Source organism: Diceros bicornis, chromosome 8, assembly GCF_020826845.1.
Source record: "Diceros bicornis minor isolate mBicDic1 chromosome 8, mDicBic1.mat.cur, whole genome shotgun sequence".
Taxonomy (NCBI): Eukaryota; Metazoa; Chordata; class Mammalia; order Perissodactyla; family Rhinocerotidae; genus Diceros; species Diceros bicornis.
This window is the reverse complement of record NC_080747.1, coordinates 10,052,157-10,078,648: the sequence shown is the minus strand read 5'-3', so window position 1 is coordinate 10,078,648 and position 26,492 is coordinate 10,052,157.

Here is a 26,492-nt window from a genome sequence, read left to right as displayed (position 1 = left end):
ACAAACTCAGACTTCATCCTCTGCTCTCTGCCTATCCCAACACCCAGTCAGGAAATGATCCAGGATCAATCATTTACATCGTAGTATGAATTCATGTCTACTTATTCCTATTTTCAACAACAAATCAAAATTCACAGAAGAGTTCTTCAAAGCATTTGCACTTTAAATCTTATTTTTTCTATAGAATGAAATAAATTGCTCCATGTGACAGGAATTCCAGTCACTGGGGACTGTGGAGAGAGGCACATGTTTAATGTCGATGTTTAATATGTAAATTGTTGGTAACTCTGTCTACATATAATGCCACTTCTACCATAAATTTATTACTTTACTTATTTGCTCATTAATTTATCCAGTCATTAATTTATCCATCCATTCACCATCCATCTACCTTCCACCCATGATCCACCCATCCATCCATCCATCCATCCATCCATCCATCCATCCATCCATCCATCCATCCACTTATTTAGCAATCTTTCATCAAATATGTATCTTGTGTAGGCAGAATGTCAGACATTGGGATTATAAAAGTAAATATGACATAGTCCCAGTCCTTGAGGATCTTGGAATATTATGCTTGAACAAAAGCCTTCTTCAAATATTCTGCAAAATATTTTCTATGTAGAATTAGCTAAATAGATGAAAGAGAGCAAAACAATAAAAATATTCATGGATATCTCTTGTCTAGAGGCTTTGAACACAGTGGGCAGCTATGAGTCAGCTCTCACAGGCCTTCAGTCTAAACTCCAAGTGGGGTGTTGTGCAAAGCCCCTCAACATTTGGCTCCTAAAACATTTCCAGCCTCATCTCCTGCCCCTCGCCACCCTCTAACCCACATTCCGGCTACCCTGCACCAGCTCTTTATTCCTGAGCATGCTAAGCATTGTCACATCTCTGTGCTTTTGTGAGCATGCTATATATATTCTCAGTCTAGAACATTCCTTTTCAGTCTCTCACTGTCCTAATATTCCTTCCCAATACCATTCTCATATCATTTTTCTCTCTGAAGCCTTCCTGGACCTCCTCAGGTAGAGCAAGTCACTGTCTCATTTGTGTCTCAGATCACTTTAGAGATGCCCTGAGCATTGTGAGACTTGTAAGATAGCAGACATCTGGGTGAAGTGGAAAGCGTGTGTGATTCTAAGAGGGATGGAGTTGACCATGGGTTCTGCCTCCAACCCTCACAACACTCACAAACTGCTTGACCTTGGTCTGGTTATTAGATATCTCTAAATTCCTGCCATTCTCACATTCTCACTCTTTGCTTTACTGCAAACAATGACCCCTCACTGAATTGTGGGGATAATTGAGACATTGGGAGGAGAGGAGCTGGTCTCTGTGCCTTACACATGGTAAGTGTTCAGAATTTGCTCACTTGTGTCCCCTTATTGTCATCCTTGGTGTGTCAGGCTCTCTCACAACGCTGTGAATGCCTCAAGGTCAAGGACCACCTTGCAACATCCAGAGAATACTTGCTTCTCAGAAGCAATACAGCATGGTGGCTAAGAGCAGGGACTGTGGCACCAAACTCCCTGGGAGAAGCCTGATGCTACTACTCGATAGCTGTGTGGCCTTGGGGAAATTACTTGAGCTCTCTGTGACTCAGTTTTCTCGTCTGTCAAGTGGGGATAATAATAGTTTCTGCCTCAAAGGAATGTTATGAAGTTTACATAAGGGCCTGGCCACGGTAAGCCCTCAATAATGTTGGCTATTTGGCTATTATTAGTAGGTGCTCAAGAACTGTTTATTGAAAGGCCAATGAATAGATTTTAGTGTGTGATAGTCTCAGGAAGTCTGGCCAATATGAAGGTGTTTATTTGGTTCAGAATGCCTGTTCTTGACCTACCTATAATTAGTTTCTATTACTAGCTTACTATTAAGTTGAGAGGAGTTACTTTGCTGTGATGGTCAATGTCCTGAAATACTAAAGGTTAAATGCTACCAATGCTTTTAACATCCAAGTGGAAATTATTTTGTTGGTTTTAGTAATATGGATGAGTTCTAAGGTGAGTAGTTGGTCAAAAGTAGAGGTTTTCCTGTAAAGAAGTGACCAGAAATATCTGAGCCATGGCCTCTGAGAATATTTGGAAATATTCCCTTTAAGTCTTAATTCTCCCACCCTAAAAGAATCCATGTTGTTGGCCTTTTGTGGGGGAAAATTCAACCAGATGGTAAAACCTCTGAGGAAAGAGGCCTGTCTTATTCTGTGTATCCCGTTTAGCTTCCAGAACAGTCCTGGGCCCACAACATTGCCCATTAAAGACCTAGAGATCACCCTCTGAAATTTCCATGTGATCATCACGGACCCTAAGGAAAGCATTAGCTATGTATGCATTTACTTCTGATTGTGAGATTTAAAAAAATATGTGAAACTACATCATTTTCTGTTGAGAGGATTGGCAGAGGGAGACCTGTGGCTGAGTGTCACCTCTGCCTTCAATTAGCTGAGTGACCTTAGTCACATCTGTAACTGCTCTGCACTTCTCCTTTCTCACCTGAAGCAGTTGGACATTAATTATGATGATAACAAGGATACCATTTTTGACTGCTCATCATGTGATGATACTGTGCGAAGTGCTTTAGAATATCCTCGCATTAATTTCCTGCATCCTGAACAGTAGCTACTTCTCTACCTGCTCATGTTACAGGTGAGGAATCTGAGCTGAAGGGAAGGGAGTCATTTCTAAAGGTGTAAATAGCAGGCTCAGGACTTGAGCCTGGGCTTGTTTATATTTCATGAATCTATGAATAATCGTCGACTTGTGACAAAGAGCCTTAACACGAATGGGGTTTTTCAGGAAGGATTAAGAAGTGACTTTCCCAGTATATTAAAAAGTATGTTTGCCCACCCCTCCTCACTTATTCCTTCTCTCCCTACCTCCCAACGCTTCTTCAATCAAATCTCTGGCCACCGTTCACAGCACTAAGGTTCCCGGTTACTTCCCTCTATGGTACCCTGTACTTCTCTTTCCAGGTGTTTATAATGCTGTTACATAATTAATTATTCACTTAGTTATTTAATGTCTGTTTCTGGCTAAAACACAAACCCCACAATGACAGGGCTGCCTCTAAATATTCAGCTTGAATCCAGAGTTCTCGTAGCTCAGTAAACAAGGCCAACAAGAAATGCTTGTTAAAAGGATGAAAGAATGAGCACCTACTGTGTGCCCCACAGTGGAGGCAGTCAGAATAAGCCAAGATGGGTGGATGGTGAATCATGGTAACATTTCTATTCAATGCCAGGCCTGCCTTTCTAATTATGTACTTTCCCAACCATGGGCAGTAGTGGGCTAGTGCGCATGCTCCACTGAACGCCAATGATCGTCCTTCAAGAGTGCTGTAAAAGATCTACTCTGAATTGGATGAGAGGTTATGTCTGATGGCTGTTCAGGTCCCTTACAATGTGATCATTTGTTCATTAGCCCATTTGTTCATTCGTCCATTTGTTCATTCATTCATTCAGTCACTCTGCTAAGCAATCATCAGTGCTACAAATATGTACTGAGCACTGTGCTAGTTGCTGGTGACATAATTGTGAGCAAGAGCTTATCCTCTGGTAGAAAAAAATACTAGCTGCCATTATTTGCATACCTCCCATGAGTCAGATAGTATATAGTATGCATTACTTCTAGTCTTCACAATGACCCTGCAGGTTATTATAACCATGTTGTGAATGAGGAAACAGGCTCAGGGGAGGTTAAGTGGCCCGGCTAAGGCCACACAGCTAGGAGGTGGCAGAGCTAGGACTTGAACTCAGGACTGATGAGATTCTAGGATTCTATTCTATGAGATAAAAGAAAATGAGACTGTGGGGTGGGCAACATATTTTTGAAACTTTGAATGTTATTAAAGAAACCCACTCAATTATTTGTGCAAAATTTGCTTTTTAATGCACTGCACCAATGTATGGAACCCTAATTTTCCACTTAAGGGGGTCACAGCATAGAAGTGGACAAATTCAGGCAAACATATAATTAAAGGATTGTAAGGAGTGCTCCTACTGGGATGTATCCCTCAGAAGGCGTCACCGGTAAGGCCACAGGGAGGTAGTCTGAAAGGAAATAGGAGCCCCACAGATACATGGAGATTCGGGAGAGAGAACTTTCCAGACAAAGAAAAATCTCACATATAAACCATTTATTTTTCATTTTGGAGGAGAAGGGGTTGTAGTTTGTTACTTTTTGAGGATGCTACACTGAAAGTCCACCATGTCCTTCCTCATTCCCCCTTTGGTGCCCATATTGAATGAGGATATTCCCTCTGGCTGCAAATGAAGATCTTTTTAGAAGAGAGTAAAATGAATTAGACAACTGTTACCAACGATGATCGAAAACAGGAAAAACCAAATTAGCCAGCAATGAGAGAATTTTTTCACTTCTGAAGCCAAAATAGCATTTTGTGATGGCCTGAGCATGGGTCGAGTGTAAGGAGCTCTGAGTTCTGGTCCCAGCACTTGCTAGCTGTGGGACATCGCCACGTTCCCTGACTTCTCTATACCTGAAATGGTAATGGGCTGGAGTAGACCAGATCAGAGGATTTCAACTTCACTCTGAGGAACTACAGAGATTCTGAGAAAATGCCTTAGGGAGCAATGTGGGGGTTACAGAGAGATGCTGAGGTAGAGATCTGGGACCCCCACTTCTGCTTCAGTCCCAGCAGTTCTGCTCTTATTTACCTTCCCCATTGGAGATTTCATTTGAACAAAGTTTTCTCTGCTTTAAAAGAGAGTCACTGGGCTCCAGTCTCTGCAGCACATCCAAGGCCCCTTCCAGAGGGGTCCTTGCCGCCAACAGCAGGTCTGGGTAAGGCCTTTGTGTGCCCCGCGGTACCTCAGTTACCTTGGAGACATCCAGGTCTGCTCACAAAGGGCTGAGAACCAGGATCTGGCAATGGGTCAGGAATCCTGGTGCGATCAGCGTGGACTGTGGAATGGAGCCACAGGACCTTGCAGAGAGTGTGATTTTCCGGGAGGATACGAAGGAAATTTAGCAAGTCATTAAGGAAATGACTGGTGAGCAGTTAAGTTCGTGATCTGTGCCAGCATCAGCTTATTTGCATGGCTGATGGTTGAAATAGGACCCTACCTGTAGCTTCCCTCTAGTGGCTCAGAGCCAGCCCCTCTGCAGTCTGTTATGTCTCAAAAGCTTCTAGGTCGCTGTGCACCCAGAATTGCTGGGACAACTACAAATCTGGTGGGCCAGAGATTGAGGGCAGCAAAGAACAAAGGATGGAGCCAAAGAAAGATGTCCCCGTTGTAACTTTCCTCTCTGACAGGGAAGTGCTATTCTGAAGTGGTATTCCAATATCGTGTAAAGAGGTATTATAGGGTATAGGTCAGTGGTTGGGCTGTGTGACTCTAAGCAAATTACTCCTCTGAGTCTCAGGTTCTTCACCCGTAAAATGGGGATAATAATTGTATATACTTCACAAGATTGTTGTAAATTTTCCATGGGAAAATACCTCTATGGCACTTAGCATGGAGCCTGCCATGTAGAAAAAGTTATTCATTTCATTTATTATTTGGTTCTCTGGAACTTGACTATTTCTGCAATTCAAATAGTGATATGATAAAGCTAATGGATGAGGATGCCACTGACCTTCATGCCCGGGGGACAATGGCTGTACGTGAGCATGCTTGTGTGCAGGTGCATGTACGATATGCTGAGATACGAAAATTTCGGCCATATAGTATTGTGTCTATTCTAACCATGCCAAAGAGGTAAGAGAAGCCTTTCAGATATTAATACATTCAGTCCTGACTAATGTCAAGCTCTGCTCATTTATTTATTTAAGGAAAACTCATTGAATGTCTCCACTCCAGGTTAGGCCTTCTTCTAGATACTGAGAATGTTTACAGAATTCCTAACTCAGTGGTGTTTACTATAACAACTGGATAGACACTCATTCATTCAACAAATACTTATTCACATTCAGTGTCTATTTTATTTATGGCATTGTTCTAGATGTCTTTGGAGATGTAAGGAAAAAGCAGACAGGGTCTTTGCCCTCGAGACCCTGGTATGCCCTGCCAAGACGAGGTGCAATTTGTAGCAGCAACAGTCACATCACTACCAGCAGCTTGCCGAGCAAGGCCCTCCTTCAGGATACTTTTGCTCTACATTTATATGACCCACAAGGGCCCCAACAAATGGTCCTTCCCAGATAAAAAGGTCAGTTCCAAGGGTCATCTGACAGCTGGAATGTCAAAAATATCAAATGAGAATCACTGGCTTTCCAATTGTTTTCAATAAATTAAAAAAACAAAGTCCATTTTGACAAGCCCTTTAGTCATCCTCGCATCTTATCTGACTTCATTTCCAGCTCCATGAAGTGGAAATGACTGTCCTCATTATATAGATGAGGAGTCTGGAGTTCACAGGGAGTTTATGTCACTTGCCCCAGGTGGCACAGAGCAGAGAGTTGAGGAGAGGCGCAGGCAGCAGCACATTGGGGGGTGTCCGGGAGCCTGGTCTCACTTCGAGAAAATAATACTCCCTGACCGATAGTATTCTTGTTTTTCCTGCTTCTATCTGAAGCAGCAATTTTGAATCTCTTTCGTGTCATCGCTCATTTGTGGCCAATAACCTTTCCTCTGCTGGCTGTTTACTAGTTTCAGTCGCCCCTCTCCCAGCGGCCTTCTCAACTGTTGCTCAATAGATCCTCTCTCTCCCGGCCTCATCCATTTAGATAGAGTCTTTCTATTCCACTGTGTCTATTTTCATTTTCCAAAAGCCCTGTGTGCTAGAATTTTAATGCTGGAGTCTGTTTCCTGGTTTGGTCTTGTCTCTGTTAGCCAATGATATCATGTTTCTTTTGAACACATGGCTGGTGGTTTCATTCTCTGCCACATTTGGATGCTGTTTATGGCTTCTGTGAGGGAAAGGTTAATTTCCCTTTTTGGTGTCTGATTTTCTTCTTTTAAGACATAAACAGCTGACTTGGTTTTAGTTGGAGTCAGAGGTCTTTGTGTTGACCTGAATCTCTTAGAGCCTCTGAATAACGCTCAACAATGCTTGACCAATAATGCGGTAAGCATGCTTTGCAATGATTGAGGTGACTCAGAAAAGTTTTGTTTCCTATGGCCTGGGCCTGATCAAGGGATGCCTATGCATCGTTATATGGTTCAGATCCTCACATGTCTCCACCAATTCTTCCTCCAAACTGTGGCTTCTCACAGGGTCCAGGGTTACACAATCCATTTTCTGCTGTGGATTGAACCAGACATTTGTAAACACAATTTCTGCTCCCTTGGTGTGCCTTCTGACTCACTGGTACTCTCTTTCGCCCTTTCACTTAACTGCCATTGGCTCACTTCATGGACTCACCCCTTTACTCACTGCATGAGTTGGCACCTGTCTCCATATCCTTCTACTTCCCAAGCACAGCCACCATTCTGGAGGTCTTCTGTGTTCACATGCGTGAGCCATTCAACCACTTGTTCTCTCAGTTCCTTGTTCTTCTCACCTCTAGTGGCTTATCCTCCAAGCTGCTTCATTCGCCCACTCTTGTGGTCATTTTCTGGAACTGCTCCACCTTGGAAGTCATAAAATTCACACCTCCCACTCTCTGACCACAACTTTCCTCTCCTTCCAATTCCCTTGCTCACTTACTGTCAACTTTCTGGTTCTTCAATTGGGACCTCCAATTCATTGACCCTCTTTGTCTCAGACTATCAGCTGCTCTTGTCTTTACTGTCATCCCTATTTACATGGATTCCAATGTTCACCACTTCAACAATTCTTTAACTTTAATGACATAACTCTATTGTCTTTTTGTCACACATATATCACAAACTAACCCTAGGTGATTCCAATCTTCTTCTCCATCTGTATCCATAGCCTGGCTGCTGAAATTCTGCCAAGGTCAAATCAATTCTAGCCTACATATCAAGGCCACCATAAATTAATGCACATGGACCTCAGCAGATGCCTCAGTGCTGCCCTGCTAATACATGTTGCTTCACTTTTCAGGTTTCTTGTTTGTCCTCCAGTAGATATTTCAAATATTCTCTCTTCTCAAAACTCAAGCTCTATCTGTACTCTCATGCTCAGCAAATAAAAAAGCAATCATCAGAGACCTCTTTCCATTTTCTATCATAAAGCCTATAAACTGGCATGTATCCTTCCCCTTCCTTTCCTCTTTAAAGTCTTCTCACCCAGCTCTTCTGGCTCTCTCAGGACCTTTCTGTTTCACTTACTCCTTCTCTGATGGTTTCTTAAACATCACCTCTTTTTGGCAGGTACTTTCTGTCAGTATTTACACATACTTATTTCTTTCCCATCATTAAAAAAGAAAACAAATCCTTCTTTAATCCTCTGTCTCACTCTACTGACCGCTCCAGCCCCCTTTCCCAAAGGTGTAGAGGCAGAAACTGCTTGGCTTGAGGAACTGGAGGAAGTTCATTATGGATTGAGCATGTGATGCTGGGTTTTGGGGGGTAGGAGATGAGGTTGGAGCTTGGTGCTTAATAAATATTGATTAAACTGAGCTGAGCGAACAGAGGTTTATTGGGTGCCTATGTGTTGTTTAACAAATATGCCAAGGATTTGATAGCTCCACAGAAATATGACACAGAGCCCTTGTCCTCAAGGGACTTATGATCTAGTTGGAGAAAGAAGTTTGCAGCACTTGAAGAGGTGGTGGTACAGGATAGATGCTAACTGAGCTGGGTCAATCTTCAAAATATGTCCTGAATCTGATCCCTTATTACTACTTCTACCTCACTATGGTGGTCTAACTCAATGTCATTTCTTTCCTGGATTATTTCATTTGCCTCCTAGTTGATCTCCCTGCTGATACTCTTGCTTTACTTTGGCCAATACCTACAGCCAAAGTCTGCCTTTTAAAATATATCGTATCCTGTCTCTTCTTGGCTCCAAACCCTCCCACTGGGTGCTGATCGTCATTAGAGTTCAAGTCAAATTCTCATCATGATCTACACCCACCACCCACACTCTGACATCATCATCTATGGGTCTCTACTTTGCTCACTGGGCTCCAGCCACGCAGACCTCCATGCTGTTTCTTAAATGCACCAAACAGACTCCTGCCTCAGCAACTTTGTACTTACTACGGTTTCTACCTGGTAGGCGATTTCCTCGAATATCGCCTTGGCTGCTCCTACACTTCTTTTAGATCTCTACTCAAATGTCACTTCATTAAGGAGTCCTACCCTGATCACACTGTATGTAATATGCTGCCCTAGCTCTCTTAATTCTCTCCCCCCTTACCCTCCTTTATTTTTCTCATAGCACTTATCAGCATCCTGCAAGTGATTATTTTCACATTTGTATATTTTCTATGTCTTCCTATTAGAATGTAAGCTCCGTGAGGGCAGGGTCTTGGTTTGGTTTGTTCTCTAATGTGTCTCCAAGGTCTTGCGCATAATAATCACTCAACAAATAGTGAGTGAATGATGAAAAAGAACCTAGCCCCAAACTGCTGCATGTGTTCACTCAAGGAACATTCATTAAACGTCTACTATCTGTTAGTCGATGCTTACTAACATCTTCAAGGGGCTGGTGGCATGCAGTGAATAAACTCCCAAAAGATCTGAGTGTTTCAATGACAACCAAAGTGGACCAAGATGACCCAGATGTCTCTGGTTTAAAATCCATGGTTTGGTGTCCCCAAATCCCAGGGCTGATTAAAAGCAAAATTACTTCCGCACAGCAGGTCATGTTTTGAGCAGGCATTCACATCCTTCTGTTCTGCTTGGTGTCAAATAGCATCTTCCAGCATCCAGAGGCTGGAAAGGACATTAAAACAATCTGGACCTAGACCCTCATTTTACAAGTCGAGAAACTGAGGCCCAAGAAGGAGGGACTTGCCTCAAATCAGAGTTAGCTGCCTGCAGAATTCAGCAAGAATCACTGGGTCCTGCTTCATGGATTGGAGATCTTTCCACTGTACCACTCTGCCTCTCTTCACCATTCCTTCCTTTAATCCCCCCTTACAATGTACTCCTTTTCTTCTTGACAGTCAGAACTTTGTTAGGGAGCTGGGCAATGTGTGCTATGAAAAGCAACTTTATAGCTCTGTGCTGTTATGATCATATTTGGGGGTGGGGTGGCGAGAGCAGGCGAGAAGGAGCCAAGTAGCCTGGCTTGCATGACTGCTCTGTATTTTAATGGGATCCCCGCTGGTCACACCCACTCCCAGGCTCCCTCACCCCAAGGGCAACATCGCGGTCACCCAGCAGTCGGAGAAATGAAAACAGTAATCCTAGAGCCTGGAGTGGAGCTGAAGGCAAGACCCCCACCTGAGGCCTAGTGCTCAGACAAGGCAGCAAAGGAAAGGAAGAAAGCAAGAGCGAGAACAGCAGGGACCCTCCTAAAGGAGAGATGGAGAAATTTGTTTTTCATGGAGGGGCACAGAGCAAGACCCTGCCACCCACAGGTGGCTGATTTTAGCCACTGCTCTTTGGCTAGGTTGCTAAATATGGTAGGAGAAGCAGGATGAAAAAGAACCTATTATGTAACAAGCTTGGCTTATCCACATATAAAGCATTTGTTCTCAAAACTCATAGATGTAGGGCTTATGAAAGCTGTGTTACAGGAAAGAAATTGATGATCACTTAGTGAAAAAATATAATTATAGACCCTGAAATAAAACCATAATATCGATAACAGCATATATTGAGTACCTACTATGAGTTATTCACTGTGCTAATATCTTACACATATTGTCTAATTTCATTCTTCAACCCTATAGGGGAAGTACTATTATTAGTCCTATACTGTGAATGAGAAAACTAAAGTTTAGACAAGTTAAGTTAAGAATTTGTCTCAAGTCATACAGCTAGTAAAGGGTGTCACCAGGAGTCCAAGCTGGAGTGTGACTTTAGATACCATTCTATGTTCTTTAACACGATTGCTATATTTCCAGGCACTGTGCTGGCACTGGGAATAAAGGAATCGGAGTCAACAAGGCTAACATAGCTTCAGTTCTCCAAGGTGAAAAAACTCTGCTAATGTAGCCAGCTATTAAGTGGCAGAGCTGAGGCTTAAAATGAAGGCAGTTTGACTCCAGTGCTGATGCAGTCCTCATTTTGCCTGGAATACTTCCACCCTCCACCACATAGACTTGTTTGGCCTCCATTGGCCTGGAAGGTACCCAGGCACACTCCAGTCAAACTGACCCCCCAACAGCTCCCCAAACAAGCCCAGCATCTCTATGTGCTTGCACATTCTCTTCTCTCTATGGACAGATCCTCCCATCCTTCCCATCTTACCTCCTGGAGGAAATGTTCCAGGACCACTAGAGCCCTGTGTATTTGTCTCAAGATTAGCTTGACTCTAGCTAGGAGCATGGTCATTCATACAAACCGTGGAGGAGGCAGAATATTTGGGTACATATACCAGCAGATTGGTAGATCAGATGTGTGGAAGTTCTTTTTTTATTAAGTCTATTTTCTCAACAAAATAAGACATAAAATGTTATGGACTGAAAGTTTACATCCTCCCCAAATTCGTATGTTGAAGCCCTAACTCCCAATATGATGCTATTTGGAAGTGGAGTCTTTGGGAGGTAATTAGGGTTGGATGAGGTCATGAGATTCCCTCATGCTTGGTGTCAAATCCCTCATGATGGTATTATTGCCCTCAAAATTGGAGGAGTACAGAGAGATTGTTTCTCCACATGCATGCACAAAGAAAAGACCACGTGAACACAGCAAGAAAGTAGCTGTCTGCAAGCCAGGAAGAGAGCCCTCACCAAGAGCTGATTCTGCCAGCACCTTAATCCTGGACTTCTCAGTCTCTAGAACTGTGAGAGATAAATGTCTGTTTTTTAAGCCACCTAGTCTGTGGTATTTGTTATAGCTGCCTGAGCTGACTGAGACATTAATTGGTGCCAAGAAGTGGGCTTCTGCTGTAATAAATACCTAAAAATGTGGAAGTGGCTTTGGAACTGGATAATGGGTAGAGACTAGAAGAGTTTTTGAGGTGCTTGTTAGAGAAAGCCAAGATTGCCATGAAGGGATTGTTAAAGGAGATTCTGGTGAGATCTCAGAAAAAAAAGAGGAGAGTTGTAGAGGAAGCTTCCATCTTCTTAGAAAATGCATAAATTATCATGAATAGAATGTTTAGAAATATGGATGGTAAAGGCTAATCTGGTGAGGTCTCAGATAGAAATGAGGAACTTGTTATTGGACAATGGACCATATCTGATTTATAAGGTTATCATTTGAGAGAAGGTTTGGAGATTTCAGAAGCGAGGAGCAGGTACAGGAGGTTGTTCAGGAGAATGGGAGAATGGATGCCACAGGGAAATGTCGTAGGCTTATCTCTATGTACTTGAGAATAGCTGTCATACATCTAGTGTGAGATCCATCACTATGGTGTGTTTTCTCCAGCACATTTAACTGCCTAGGTGCAGAAGAATTCAATCTAATTAGCATTTGAGATTTTCTAGGTGAGTTCAATAGAGGAGATAGAAGCAAAGAGATTGGGGACTTCTGTAAGAGCCTATGGAATCTGAGTCAGGCAAGAAGGGTCCTGAGGCAACTGAGAAGAATCACTGGAGGAAGGATACTACAGAAAGTGAGCTGAGGGATGGGAGAGGGGAGTAGAGGGGAGAGGCTTGAAATTGAGATTAGGAAGGGGCTACATTAATTGGTCATGATAGGTTCTCAAGTATGACCCAGGTGGATGAAAGATAAGATCACTGGAGAAGAGGCCAGATTCTTGGAAGGACTATTTGTGAGTATAACTGCCAAGAATTATGACCGTAATGCTGGAAAGAGAGACAGTAAGCCAGAAGCTAATATCATGAAAGAACGGAGGAAGTAGTCCCAGGGGTCTCCAAATGACTGCTGCAAGAATGGGACAGGTGAGTGGTGTGTGCTGATGGCGTACATTTCCAGAGAGAAGTGGATTTTAGGGAGGAAGAAGAGACAATAGTTGGAAGTGACAGTAAGAAGAAACAGGACACCTACTCCCTCTCCATTGCTAGAGGGTTTGGTAAAGAACCGCCACCACTGAGGAGGTTATAAGAAGCTGTGTATTCAGGTAAAGCCAGGTCTTAGTTAGAACACAAGATGTATGGGACGTTCAGAGAAGGAGCTCATTATAGGGGATCTTAATGATGACAGACTGGCTTGTCCTGGGCTTCATACCTAAATCCTAGTACGCTGTCTTACCTCAACTGGCGCTCAAGTTATGTTGGAAGAAAGAGTAGGGGTGATTGTTCTGATATCTTGAGACTTCCTGGTCTTCACATGTCTGGCATCCAGCCCATCACTTACTGAATGGATGAGTGAATAAATGAATGAATGGAAGCCTATGAGCTGGCTCAGAACCGGATGGAAATAAAGATATACACTTATCTGTCAGTTTCTACTGAAGCTTGGGTCAACAAATGCAAATTTCTCTACCAGACTTTCAAGGCCTTTCATATTCTAGCCCATTCCAACCTATCCTATCTTATTTCCTACTATTCCCAAATTCGGATTCTCTACTCAACAGTTTGGGCTTCTAACTTTGTCAAAACACCACGCTCATTCCTGACTCTTGGCCTTAGCTCAGGAATTTCCTCCTGCTAGAATGGCCTATTGTAGTCTTGTTTCCCCAGCCAGTACTTTCCTGTCCTTCAAGGCCAAGATAAGTCAAACTCATCTGTGAACCTTTCCTGATATTAAAACCTGCCCTTCTCAGATTTTCTACAGCTCTTATGAAATGCACCCCACACTGTAGAGTGAGTTATATCTTGTCCTTTATTATTTGCTATTTTAAAAAGAAGATTAACCTTGCTTCTCATATAAGTACTGAGTTTCTTATGGGAAAGAGTGTGTTTTCTCCTTGGTGTTCGCCATTTCTTGCAGTCACTCTCCCTTTGCCAAGCTCAGCATCCTGCAGGCTCTCTCCAGCTGTAGGTTGTTGAGTTGCTGCTGTTAGCCCTGTCTTCATCCTTTGATTATCCCAAACCTGCTGATTTCCTCTCTTTCTGGGCTTCCCTCCCTCCCCAGGGTGCTGGATCTCCTTAGCTTTTGTTGTCCGGGTTGCCTTCCTTCTTCTTGAGTATGGGGTTTACACAATTCAGTTCAGGATCCTCTTCTCTCTCTCTCTCTGTACCTTCCCCAGAATGTCTTAGCCATTCTGAAATCTTTACCAGTCACCTTTATGCAGCAACGTCAAAATCCATCTTTCAACCTTGCTACTTCCCCATAGATTAGAGTTACTTCTGTAACTACACACTGAACATTTCCACGTGGATGACCTGGATGTCCCCTCCAATTCAGCGTGTTTGACATCAAACTCAATATCTTTCTTTTGATAGTAATTCTCCTTCTGAAGGCCCCTATTACTGTTAATGATGTTGACCTGCTTAGAACACTGACAACTTCTATTGGCTTCCTCACTGCCTATGGGGTAAAATTTAAAGTCTTTGTCATGATGCATAAGAACTGTCATGATTTGGCTTCCATCTGTTTCTCCAGCTTCATTTTCCTGACTGTACAACTTAAAATCCAACAATACTGAATTTATCCAAAGTTCTGAAATATAACATTCAGGTTCGTGTCGCCACGTTCTTGTACACGCTGTTCCTTCTGCCTGGAGGCCGTTCCTTCCTTCTCTATTTAGGGAAACTTTAAGATCCAGCTCCAACATCACCTTACCTTAGGGGTGCTTATCCTGACTTTGCAGAGTTTGACACTGCCACATTCGTATTTACTTTATGTGCTGTTATGTATATACTGATTATAAGACATATCATGTATTTATTTAGTTGTATGAATATGAGCTCTTCTTTGTTTATATTCTCTAGTACAGTATCTGCCAATAATAGGTGCTCATTAAACGCATTTTGAATCAATCAATAAATAAGTGAATGAATGAATTTTCCCCACCCCCCAACCCTCAAATTTCAAATATGGATTGTCTTTCCCCTGTCCTTTGCCTTCTCTTGCTTCTTGTTCTCTTGTTTTTAATCATATTGAAAATGCCCCCCTCCAGTGCTTGCCTCCATGTCTAGACAATTGCAATAAAACACCTGTATCTCTGCTCCCACTTCACATTCTCCTTTCCTATCTGTCCAGGGCAGATTCCTGAGATAACACCACTCTGCCAAACTCAAAATCCATCCATGGCTCCACTTTGATCTCAGAACAAAGTCCACAGTCTAGCCTTTAAGATCGTCTATGATTTGGAAGCAAGCTGTTGTTGCCACATCATCTCCTAGTTCCGTAGAACTCTGAATAAGACTTGTGTCTAAGTTACCAAACACATTTCCCTTTACCTCTACAGCAGTTATTCTCTAAAAAAAAATCCAGATATTTATTGCAAATAAATATCACCTACTATTGTGGATTTCACTGTATTGTTTTTTCTTAATCCTCAAAAACAACATTTTGAATTTTGAATTGGGTAGTATTCTACCCATTTTCGTATGAGGAATCTAATTCTCAGAGAATTTAAGTGACTTGTCCAAGATTATACCCATTTTACAGATTTTTACAGTTCCCCACTAGCACGGTTTTAGAAGGACTAATATTTCTGATGTGTATGTCCTACTTCCCCGCCTTATAAGTTCTTCGAGTACGGGCATCATTATTAACTAACTCAATCCTACTGACTTATGGAAGAAAGATTAGGAGCTCACAACTGACATACTGAGTTTTAGCAGCTGTCAGACCATCTTCTGGGGGAGTTAGCTAACAGGAAGTTCAAAATGAACATCTTTAAAGCAATCTTTATAATTTTATGCAAAATAAATAAGAAGAAGTCTCAAAATAATTGTGACATCTAAATTAAATTTGCCGGGCTAACTTGTTATCCATCATTAATTGTTCATCCTTTCCTACGATCCTGGGCTTTTATATACTTTCTCAGGTGGCGCAACCTGATGATTTATCAACTTGATTATCCCTCTTAACATCTGAGATTTATGAGGTGTGGGCCAGTCTTTCAGCTACACTTTAATTGTGTTAACTGCAAATGCAATTAATTGTGTCACCTTTGGGTAAGAATTTCACAGCTACCTTTGGGGGAGGGTGGTAAGTCCCTTATTAAAGTAGTATGTGTTGAAATTCTCAAGAGAAAGCCCAGATTCTATGATTTTTGTGAGGCTTGACTATATCCATCTTTTTTTTTTTTTTTTCTTAATTGCTGTTCATCAAGGCAACTGGTAGCTGCTTGCTTGTTGCAATTCAATTTGGGGGATATTAGCAAATGAGAATATTTTACTTTCTGTAGTACTGGCTGTCAAAATTAATACCCTATGCCTCCCACGAAACATAGAGTACCTGTTCTCCTGACTTGATTTGCTCGTGCTCAGAGCTCTTCATCATCGCTTTTATTCAGGCTCCCCGCCCGAGGCTGGGTTCCTGGGGAAGGGCTCAAATGGCCTTTCCTGCTTCCAGCATTAGCCTGACTCCTGCCTGTAGTCACTCTGGGTCCTCACATAATAAATCACTTTAACCTGTTTCTAAAACAAGGTCAGATTGTGCTGCGATTCTTAAAAAGGGATTTAAAAATCTCTATTTAGGTGCAATTCTCACGGTAGACCTTATAGCCAAAGAAAGGACAGTAACAGGGTCTATGGTGGGAGGTGTGTGTGTGTTGGGGGAGGGGAGCTAAGGGGGGAGAGAGGCCTCTGCTTTGGCCAAAGAATCTTTGCAATGTTTGAGTGGGCTTCCACGCCATAAACATCAGGGGCATTTAACATATCAAACGCAAATAGAAATGACACGCAGATGGCTCACTTCTGAGGCGGCCTTGTGCAGTTTTGGGAATCCTCCATCCCTGCGGTTTTCCGAAATATTATAAGTATATATTCCCGATTAGGCTCACTGTTTTCTTCTCCATGGCACTGCCTTTCAGTCCAAAATCGTCTGGGCCCGACCTGGAGGCTCAGGTCCTATCAGCAAAATCAAAGGCCGGCACCAGGCTCAAGAGTCATTTAGGATTTTCTGTGGCGCAATTAAGCATGTGCAGTGCACCACAGCCACGGAGGCGCTGTTTATTCAGCGAAAGTGCTCTGTAATTTATTTAAAATAATCCATCTTTCACAAATAAAGGGGCCATTGACGGTCCCCCCTGCAGGCCTCTGCTGAAAGGCCCCCTCTTGATGGTCTGTTTTGCTGGTCACAGCTTAATACCCGACAAAAGTGATTCAGGCTTCTCTTTTTTTCCACCCCTCCCCCTGCTTAGTTGTCTCCCTCTTTTTTTAAAAAAATGAGATTTTACTAAACCTGCTTGTTTTCTTTTACACCAGTAATCAGACGAGGCTTCCTTCTCCCACTTTTTTTTTCTTTTTGAAATAAAAAAACACAGATTGGCCATTAAAAATGATTAATGCCAGCCAATTTGATAATCGCCGAGCAGGAGGTGCCAGCCATTTTGGGATTTAGTGCAGCCTCGGAACCAGCTTCTTTATGGCCCTCGGCTAATGAGGAATCACGTTAGGCTTTTTACTGTATATGAATTGATTAGCTGAAAATGAGATTACGTCCATGGTGCAACACCGGCGACAAAGAGCCCTTTCTTTTCAAACACTTCCCAGTGCCAGGATGCTGGTTGAACTTGAAAATGTTCTTTTCTCCTGGTTTTCCAGGAAAATATTGGATGAACCCAGGTGTGGCTTCTGCAGAAATGGGCTTATCTATGTAAATCTCCAAAACAAACAAACAAGAAGACAATGACAATGAGGACTCACATTAGGAGTTGTGGATTTGACAGGTTCCAAGGAAGCAGGCAAGGTGGAAAGGACAGAGGGCTTCTGAGTCAAACTTACCTGAGTGGGAGCTGGTCTCTGCCACTCATTTCCTCTGTGACTTGGGGCCAACCACTTAACCTCTCTGAGCTTTACTTTCCTCATCTGTACAATAGGGTAATAATACATACTTTATAGGATTATTAGGATTAAATGAGATAATATGTATAAAATATTTAGCACAGGGCCTGCAACATAGTAGGCCTTTAAAAACATAATTTTCCCCTTTCATTCCTTCGTTCCTTCGTTGCTTCCTTCGTTCCTTCCCTCCCTCCCTTCCTTCCTTCCTTCCTTCTAAATGAATAGCAGGTATTAAAGTTGCTTGTTAAGCTTACTTAGAAAGAAAACAGCACCTGGAGCTGTTGGTGGAAATGCCAGCATTCTGTCCAGGAAATAACCATCTACTAGGCTGGCTGAGACAAGACAGGCCCTGTAACTTATGCAGAGATTAGCAATAGGCAGGGAGGAGGGTGCGGGGCATTCCCTGACTGTATTTGTGTGGTCTATGAGCTAAGAATGTTTCTTACATTTTTAAATGGTTGAAAAAAAATGAATCAAAAGAAGAATCAAACAAATCAAAAGAAGAATACATTTTCACAGATGAAAAACGTAAAATGTCATTACAGATCAGCATTTACAGATGAACATTTGCAATCAATTTTGGTGAAAGAGAACACTAACTTTGCACCCCAATTAAGCAAAATGTCCCTCAAAAAGAATTATATTTTTCTCATAAAAATTTTACAAAAAAGCGCTCAATTTGTATGATATTTCAAATTTCATCAATTAAAAAAACTTGTGGAAATTTGTTTTCTCTCTTGTGATGTAAATACCTTTATAATATCCTTGATTTTTCCCCTTGGCCCACAAAGCCTAAAATATTTACTCTCTGATCCTTTACAGAAAAGTTGGCTGACCCCTGCTGCAGTGGCATCCCTGGTCCGGTTAACAGACAGGCATTTCCTTTGGGGGGAATTAGTTACTAATATGTGTGTTGGAGGCAGGGGAATGAAGGGTTGTAGGATTCTAAACTCAAACACCAAGTTGAAAGAGGTGTTTATATGCTGACTGTATTGACCTCTGCCATTACTTATATTCTCTCATTGCCCTAAATGTAAATCTGAAGTGATTCTAGCTGTCCTTAATAGGAGGAAGAAATCAAGGCTGGGGCAGGGAATATAATGAGAGGAAACAAGTAATTGTGCTTTTGTTGACTCCTTGACCTTCCTTCAGTAGGTAACGTTTACTGGGCATTGGTTCCACGCTCACAGTCCAGGCAGTTTCCGTGCATTTGCCACTGGAGTGGAAGCTCCAGGAGGGTAAGGCTTGCGTCTGTCCGGTCACCATTGTTTCTTGGAGCCTGGGGTTGTGCTTGGCACTTCAGCAAATGCGTCATAAAACATATGTTGAATTATCTCACTTATTCTCACCTCTTCCCCTTTTTCCTCCTATTTTCCAGGTTAGGACACTGAGGCTCGCTTGGCCTTGTCAGTTTGTCCACCAAGCAAGGGGAAGAGCCAGAATCTCAAGGGGGACTGCTTTGCCATACCCTCAGCAAAGTGAACTGGCCCTGGAGATGAGGGGCTTTGCCAACACCTTGGTTTCTTGATCATTCATGTTGGGCAGTAAGAAAAGGAACTGAAGAGGGGAAGGTTACCCTTGTCTTACTAAGGTCTGCTGTATGCCCATGTGAAAGAGGCAGCATCATATGTGTTGTAGTGCAAACAAGCTCTCTTCAGTGATGGAGCTGGGTTGGAATTCTGATCTGATCCCATTAAGCACTTACACAACAAACCTACCACTTTAATAGAGATCAGTGGCCCATGCCCGAGTTGGTAACTGCAGATGTGTCCTCCTTCACCTCTTTCCCTCTCTTTCTACCTCCCCACTTCCAATACTGTCTTATTGGGAGTGGGGCCTCCCCAACTTCTCAGATTCCAGCCTTTGGGAAGGTGCTGTGGAAAGATCTTGGAATGAGGAGCTGGAAGAAGGAGTGTGTAGTCTTAGCTCTGACTCCTCTGTCTGTAAGACCTTGGGCAGCTCCCTCCACCCAAGGCAGGTTGTGGTCACTCTTTCCTGAAATTGTGATGATAATCCCTGCCCTGGCCCCTCACAGGCTGCCAGGCTGGGCCTTGCCAGGCCCAGTCAGCTATCAGAGGTGGATGTTCTTTACCAGGCAGCACTGCACTCACACACACACACACACACACACACACACACACACACACACAGATACACAGACACACAGACACAGGTGTACACAATGTGCCTGCTATTGTTTCTAAAATTCTGACCCCTCTAGTTTCCCCATTGTCATGAACTGTTTGTGTCCCCCTCAAATTCATACATTGAAGTGCTCCCCCTCAATGCAATAGTATTAGGAAGTGGGGCCTCTCAGAGGTGATTAGGATTAGATGAGGTCATGAGGGTGGGGTCCCCCACAATGGAATTAGTGCCCTTATAAGAGTCACCAGAGAGCTTGCTCCCTTGCTCTGCTCTTCACCACATGAGGATACAACAAGAAGAGAAGGTAGCAGTCTGCAACCAGGAAGAAAAGGGCTCTCACCACACACTGAATCTGTTGGCTCCTTGATCTTTGACGTCCAGCAACCAGAACTGTGAGAAATAAACTTCTGTTGTTTCTAAGCCCCCCAGTGTATGGTATTCTGTTATAGCAGCCCAGTGGACCAAGACACCCACAAAGGTGGCTCGGCTTAGTGGTGATGTGGACAACAATAAGATTTACCACTTAGGAGCAACTACTGTGTGCCTGACACTTGACACACAGGATGGATGGTCCTCACCGTAACCCTGTGAGGGAGGTGTCACGAGCCACATATTATAGGTGAGGATGCTGAGACTCGGAGAGTTTAAGTGGCCTGCCTGGGTAACACAGCTGGTTAAAGGAGGAGTTGGGATTTGGACCCAGGTCTGTCTGACCCCAATGTGACATTCTTCTCAGGACATCACACCACAACTGCCTTCCTGGTTTGTTGCCAACACTGTCCTACTCTTGTTGGTCCCCTCTCTGACACCCAAGCAGTCAAGGGTCCTCAGCCCACCAGGATTCGGCAGCTGTACTGCATCCATGACTACCAGCATCCAGCTCGCTTCCACGTGAGAGCTGATTAATCAGAGATGTGAGTCAGTACTGATGAACTCCGTGTTCCCCAAATTGCCAGATAATAAGAAGCATCAGGTTTTGTTGTTGAAATACAAGCTTTCACACCATACTATTCAGAAGAGCATTGTACAAGAGTTGATGTTTTTCTTTTTTCTTGCAATTAACTTATTACTCATTCAATCTCAGACAGTTTCTTAACTTCTCTAAGAAGCTATGTTTCTTCATCTACAAAATGGAGATAATAACAGATGCAAAGGCCAGAGGTGAGTGTGAAAACCTAGTGTAGCAACATGTGTGAAGGAGATGAGCAGTTAGCAAAGGCTCAGAAAATCTTGCAGATGATAGGAAGCCCTCCACGGAGACTTAGCTGTTAGCTGCTTCTGCTTATCTTACCTCTAAAGAAAATACCATTGCTTCCTCCTCCCGGTCCTCTTGGATTTTTCCCTTCCTCCTCCTGCTGATCCAGGCCTCAACATGTCCCTCTCCCATTAGAGTAGTAACTTCCTCCCTTATCCTTCTATTTTCAGGTGAAGTATGCTCTATTTCCCATACTCTTTACTCTAGAACTTTCACTTCTATTCTAAGTCTCTCAGTCTGATAATAAAAACTCCTGGTCATAGAGCTCTGCCTCTCTCCTCACACCCACCTTTGCCCTTCCTCAACCTGGCAGATCTTGGCAAAACAGAACTTACACCTATTAGGAGACATCATAATAGAGTGGTTAACCATCCTTTACCACTGTGAGGTTAACTTTTGGGGTTCACAGTAGTAGCTGTCCTATTTCACATGTTTGAGATTCAGTTTCCCTATATGTTAAATGGGGGCTAATAATTCTACTGCCCTAATTGGGTTGTTGTGATAATAAATTAGTAAACCTTTTAATACGGTATGATGTAGTGTGTAGAAAGCACTCACTAAATTGGTAGCAATTATGACAGTTACATTGTTCTGGTTCAGCCATAGTAGTGTATGATGAGGTCCCAAGTGTTCTAGAAGGAAATTTGAAACCCTGGGGAGGTGAAATTGGGAACAAGAGGGTCTACTGAATGTGTACTGAATTAAAGAGCAAGGGATCGGGGATGGAGTGGGACAGATGTTTTCACCAAATTTATTCATTTCTTGACATTCTACTATATGTCAGGCACTGTGATGGTTGATTTTATGTCTCAGCTTGACTGGGCCATGGGGTGCCCAGATAATTGGTTAAACATTATTCTGGTGTGTCCATGAGGGTGTTTCTTGATGAGATTAACATTTGAATTGGTAGACTGAATAAAGCAGGTTGCCTTCCTCTATGTGGATGGCCCCGTTCAATCCATTGAAGACTTGAATTGAATAAAAGGCTGAGTAAGAAAGAACTCTCTCTCTCTGCCTGACTGTCTGAGCTGGGACATCAGTGTTCTCCAGCCTTTGGACTTGGACTTGGACTATATCATCAGCCTTCCTGGATCTGGACCTGTTAGCCTCCATAATTACGTGAGCCAATTCCTTATAATAAACCTCTGGAGAACCCTGACCAACACAGATTTTGGTATCAAGAGTGATTCAAGGAACAGAATGTTAATGATGAATTTTCTGAATTGATTCTGGGGTTTCTGGAATTGACTCTCTAATCTGATTAGATTTAACAATGCTAATGACTCTGTTTCCAGTAGTAAAGAGAGCACTGATAGTCAATGGCATGATCTGGCCATAGAGACACACAAACTATCACCGTTGGATATTCCTAATCAACTACTTATAAGAAGCAAGGATCTGAGTGACTGTGTATATGATACTTTAAAACATTTTTGAAACACTAACGAATGTAATGAGGTTGTATGGTTGCTCCTAATATTACTGGGCAAAGTGGTGAAACAGAAGGATGAGCTCAGGGATTCTAATTCCCAGCTTAAGTGCCCCATTAGTAAACTGAAAGTTTCTATGTTCCATGAAGGACACCTTTTCTTCTGTAGCCATAGGGCTGAGACTTATGAAAAATAAATGCAGAATCTCCTCCTGCAATAGGCTGAATTAAAATGCAAGTTGAATTTCCAGCCTCACAGGGTGTCTACTTTTAAAGTGAAGGTGTTGATTGGGAAAGAATGGGATCCTGTAAGTTGGAATGTGGATATGTGGGAAGATCCTGATGAAGCTGGGGTCATTGAGCTCCTGAATTCTGATGAGTCTTTTTTGCCAGTGGAAGAGGCCTCCTCACCCCCAGTGGAAGCAGCCTCCTTATCTCCTGTGGAAGAGGCCTCTCCACTCTGATTTGAGGGGATTAACCTTGCATTGCCTGAGGAAACTGTAATGGCCTTTCCCAAGGCAGCCATACAAGACAATGCTGCTTTTCCTTAGGACTCACCCCCATCACACTTCTTTGCTTCTAGACCTATAACTAGATTCAAGTCCCAGCAAGCCCCTAAAGGTGAGGCACAAAGTGTGACCTATAAGGAGGTGTGCTACACTCCCAAAGAACTACTTGAGTTTTCTAATTTATATAGACACAAATATGGGGAACATGTGTGGGAATAGATATTAAGGGTGTAGGATAATGGTGGAAGGACCATAAATTTGGATCAGGCTGGATTTATTAATATGCGCTCACTAAGCAGAGGTTCTGCATTTGATGTTGTCACTCGGGAAGTTAGAAAGGGCTCTAACAGTTAGTTTGGTTGGTTGGTTGAAATGTGGACATGAAAAAGGTGGCCCTCGGTGGGCAAATTAGAAATGCTGGACCTTCTTTGGTTTAATGTAGATGAAGGGGTTCAAAGGCTTAAATTGGAATATTAGAGTGGATTTGTCATTTAAGACCCATTCACTCACCCTGGGAGGGTCCAGAAGTCTTACTGTTGACCAATACTTTGAGAAATAAATTGTTGAGGGGGGCCCTGGCATCCTTGAAGAGGTCCATGATTTCTCTTCTCTTTAGGTGAGACCTTACAATGGGAACTGTTGTCACCAAATTGGGAAATCTAAATGCAGTGGGAGTAATTGGATCCTGAGGTGACAGGGGCCAAGTGGCAGAATTGAACCACTAAAGGCAAGGTGGACATGGTTACTGTCATGGACAACCGCCAAAGCAGCAATCAGAATAGTCTATGGCTTTGGCTAGTCAAACATGGTGTTATTAGAAGTGAAATAGATAGGAAGCCTACAAAATTCTTGCTTGATATGTATAAGCCAAAAAGTTCTAGGCCAAGTGAACAAAAGTCTAACCTGAATCATAAAAACTGAAAGTCCTGGCCCCTCAATTAATTCGCACACTTGAGCTAGTTTACAAACCCAGAACCACTTGAATGAAGGGGGCCTGGTTCCCCTAGTGGAAGGACCCCAGTACACTGCCAAAAATTTATACTGTTAATTTTTCTCCCAGCCTTCCACAAATGAACCTATGGCCTTTTACCAGGGTAACTGTGCACTGGGGGAAAGGAAATAATCAGAACTTTCAGGGACTGCTGGACACTGGCTCTGAACTGACACTGATTCCAGAGACCTAAAACATCACTGTGATCCACCAGTCAGAGAAGGGGCTTATGGAGGTGAGGTTATAGATGTAGTTTTAGCTCAGGTCCATCTCACAGTGGGCCCAGTAGGTCCCTGAACCCATCCTGTAGTTATTTCTCCAGTTCTGAATGCATAATTGGGATAGATATACTTAGGAGCTGGCAGAATCACATTGATTTTCCTGACCTATAAAATGAGAATGGCTTCTAATGAAGCCATTAGAACTGCCTGTCCCTAGGAAAATAGTAAACTAAAAGCAATACCAAATTCCTGGAGGGATTACAGAGATTAGTGCTACCATCAAGGATTAGAAATATGCAGGAGTGGATTCCCACCAAATCCCCATTCAACTCATTCATTTGGCCTGTACAGAAAACAGATGGATCTTAGAGAATGACAGTGGATTATGGTAAGCTTAACCAGGTGGTGACTCCAATTGCAGCTGCTGTACCAAATGTGGTTTCTTTGCTTGAGCAAATTAACACATCCCTTGGTGCTATCTGGCAAATGCTTTTGTTTTTGATATCTGTTAGCAGAGACCACCAAAAGCCGTTTGCTTTCAGCTGGCAAGGCCAGCAATACACCATCACTGTCCTGCCTCAGGGGTATATCAACTTTTCAGCCCTGTGTCATAATTTAGTTTTCAGGCATCCTGATTGCCTTTTCCTTCCACAAGTGGCCCATTACATTGATGACATTGTGCTAACTGGACCTAGGGAGCAGGAGGCAGCAACTATTCTAGACTTATTGGTAAGACATTTGCATGTCAGAGGGTGGAAAATAAATCCAACAAAAATTCAGGGGTCTTCTACCTCAGTGAAATTTCTAGAGGTCTAGTAGTGTGAGGCATGTTAAGATATACCTTCTAAAGTGAAGGATGTGTTGTTGCATCTAACCCCCTACAACCAAAAAAAAAAAAAGGCATAATGCCTCATAAGTCTCTGGATTTTGTAGGCAACATATTCCTCATTTGGATGTGTTACACTGGCCCATTTTCTGCTAGTTTTGGGTGATGCTCAGAACAAGAAAAGGCTCTGCAACAGGTCCAGGCTGCTGTGTAACATGTCTAGGGTGCTGTGCTCTGCTGTTTGGGTCATATGATCCAACAGTTCCAATAGTGGCAGATAGGGATGCTGTTTAGAGCCTTTGGCAGGCTCCTGTAGGTGAATCACAGCAGACCTTTGGGATTTTAGAGCAAAGGCCTGTTGTTCTCCATGGATAACCACTCTCCTTTTGAGAAACGGTTCTTGGCCTGCCACTGGGACTTAGTAGAGACTGAATGCTTAACCATGGGCCACCAAGTTACCATGTGACCTGAGCTACCAACACTCCGTCAAATGGAAGTTACATGAAGAAGTGACCCAAACACCTTTGGTCCCCACTCCTGCTGCACTGCGTTCTCTCTTGAAGTCTGCAGCTCTGGCCTCATGAGGAGTTCCTATAATCAATTGATAGAGGAAAAGAAAACTCTTCTCTTCCTGGTCCACAGGTGATATGCAGGTACCCAAGAGTGGACAGCTGCAGCACTACTGCCCTTAAGAACATTGGTGAAGGGAAATCCTCCTAGTGGGCAGAACTTTGAGTAGTGCTCCTGGTTATTCACTTTCTTGGAAGGAGAAATGGCCAGATGTGTGATTGTATACCAAATCTTGGGGCATGGCCAATGGTTTGGTTGGATTGTGAAGGACTTAGAGGGAACATGATTGGAGAATTGGTAACAAGGAAATTTGGGGAAGAGGTATGTGGAGAGACCTCTCCGAATGTAAGGATATTTATGTCCCATATGAATAGTCACCTAAGAGTGACCTTAACAGAGGAAGACTTTAATAATCAAGTGGATAGGATGACCAGTTCTATGGATACCAGTCAGCCTTTTCCCCCAGCCACTCCTGGCATCTCCCAATGAACTCATGAACAAAGTAGCCATAGTGGCGGAGATGGAGGTTATACATGGGCACAGTGATGCAGACTTCCACTCACCAAGGCTGACCTGGCTATGACCACCACAGTGCCCCATCTGTCAACAGCAGAGACCAACACTGAGTCCCTAATATGGCAACATTCCCCACGTATATCAGCCAGCTACCAGGTGGCATATTGATTACATTCAACCACTTTCTTCATGGAACGGGCAGCATTTTGTTCTTACTGGAGTAGAGAGTTACTC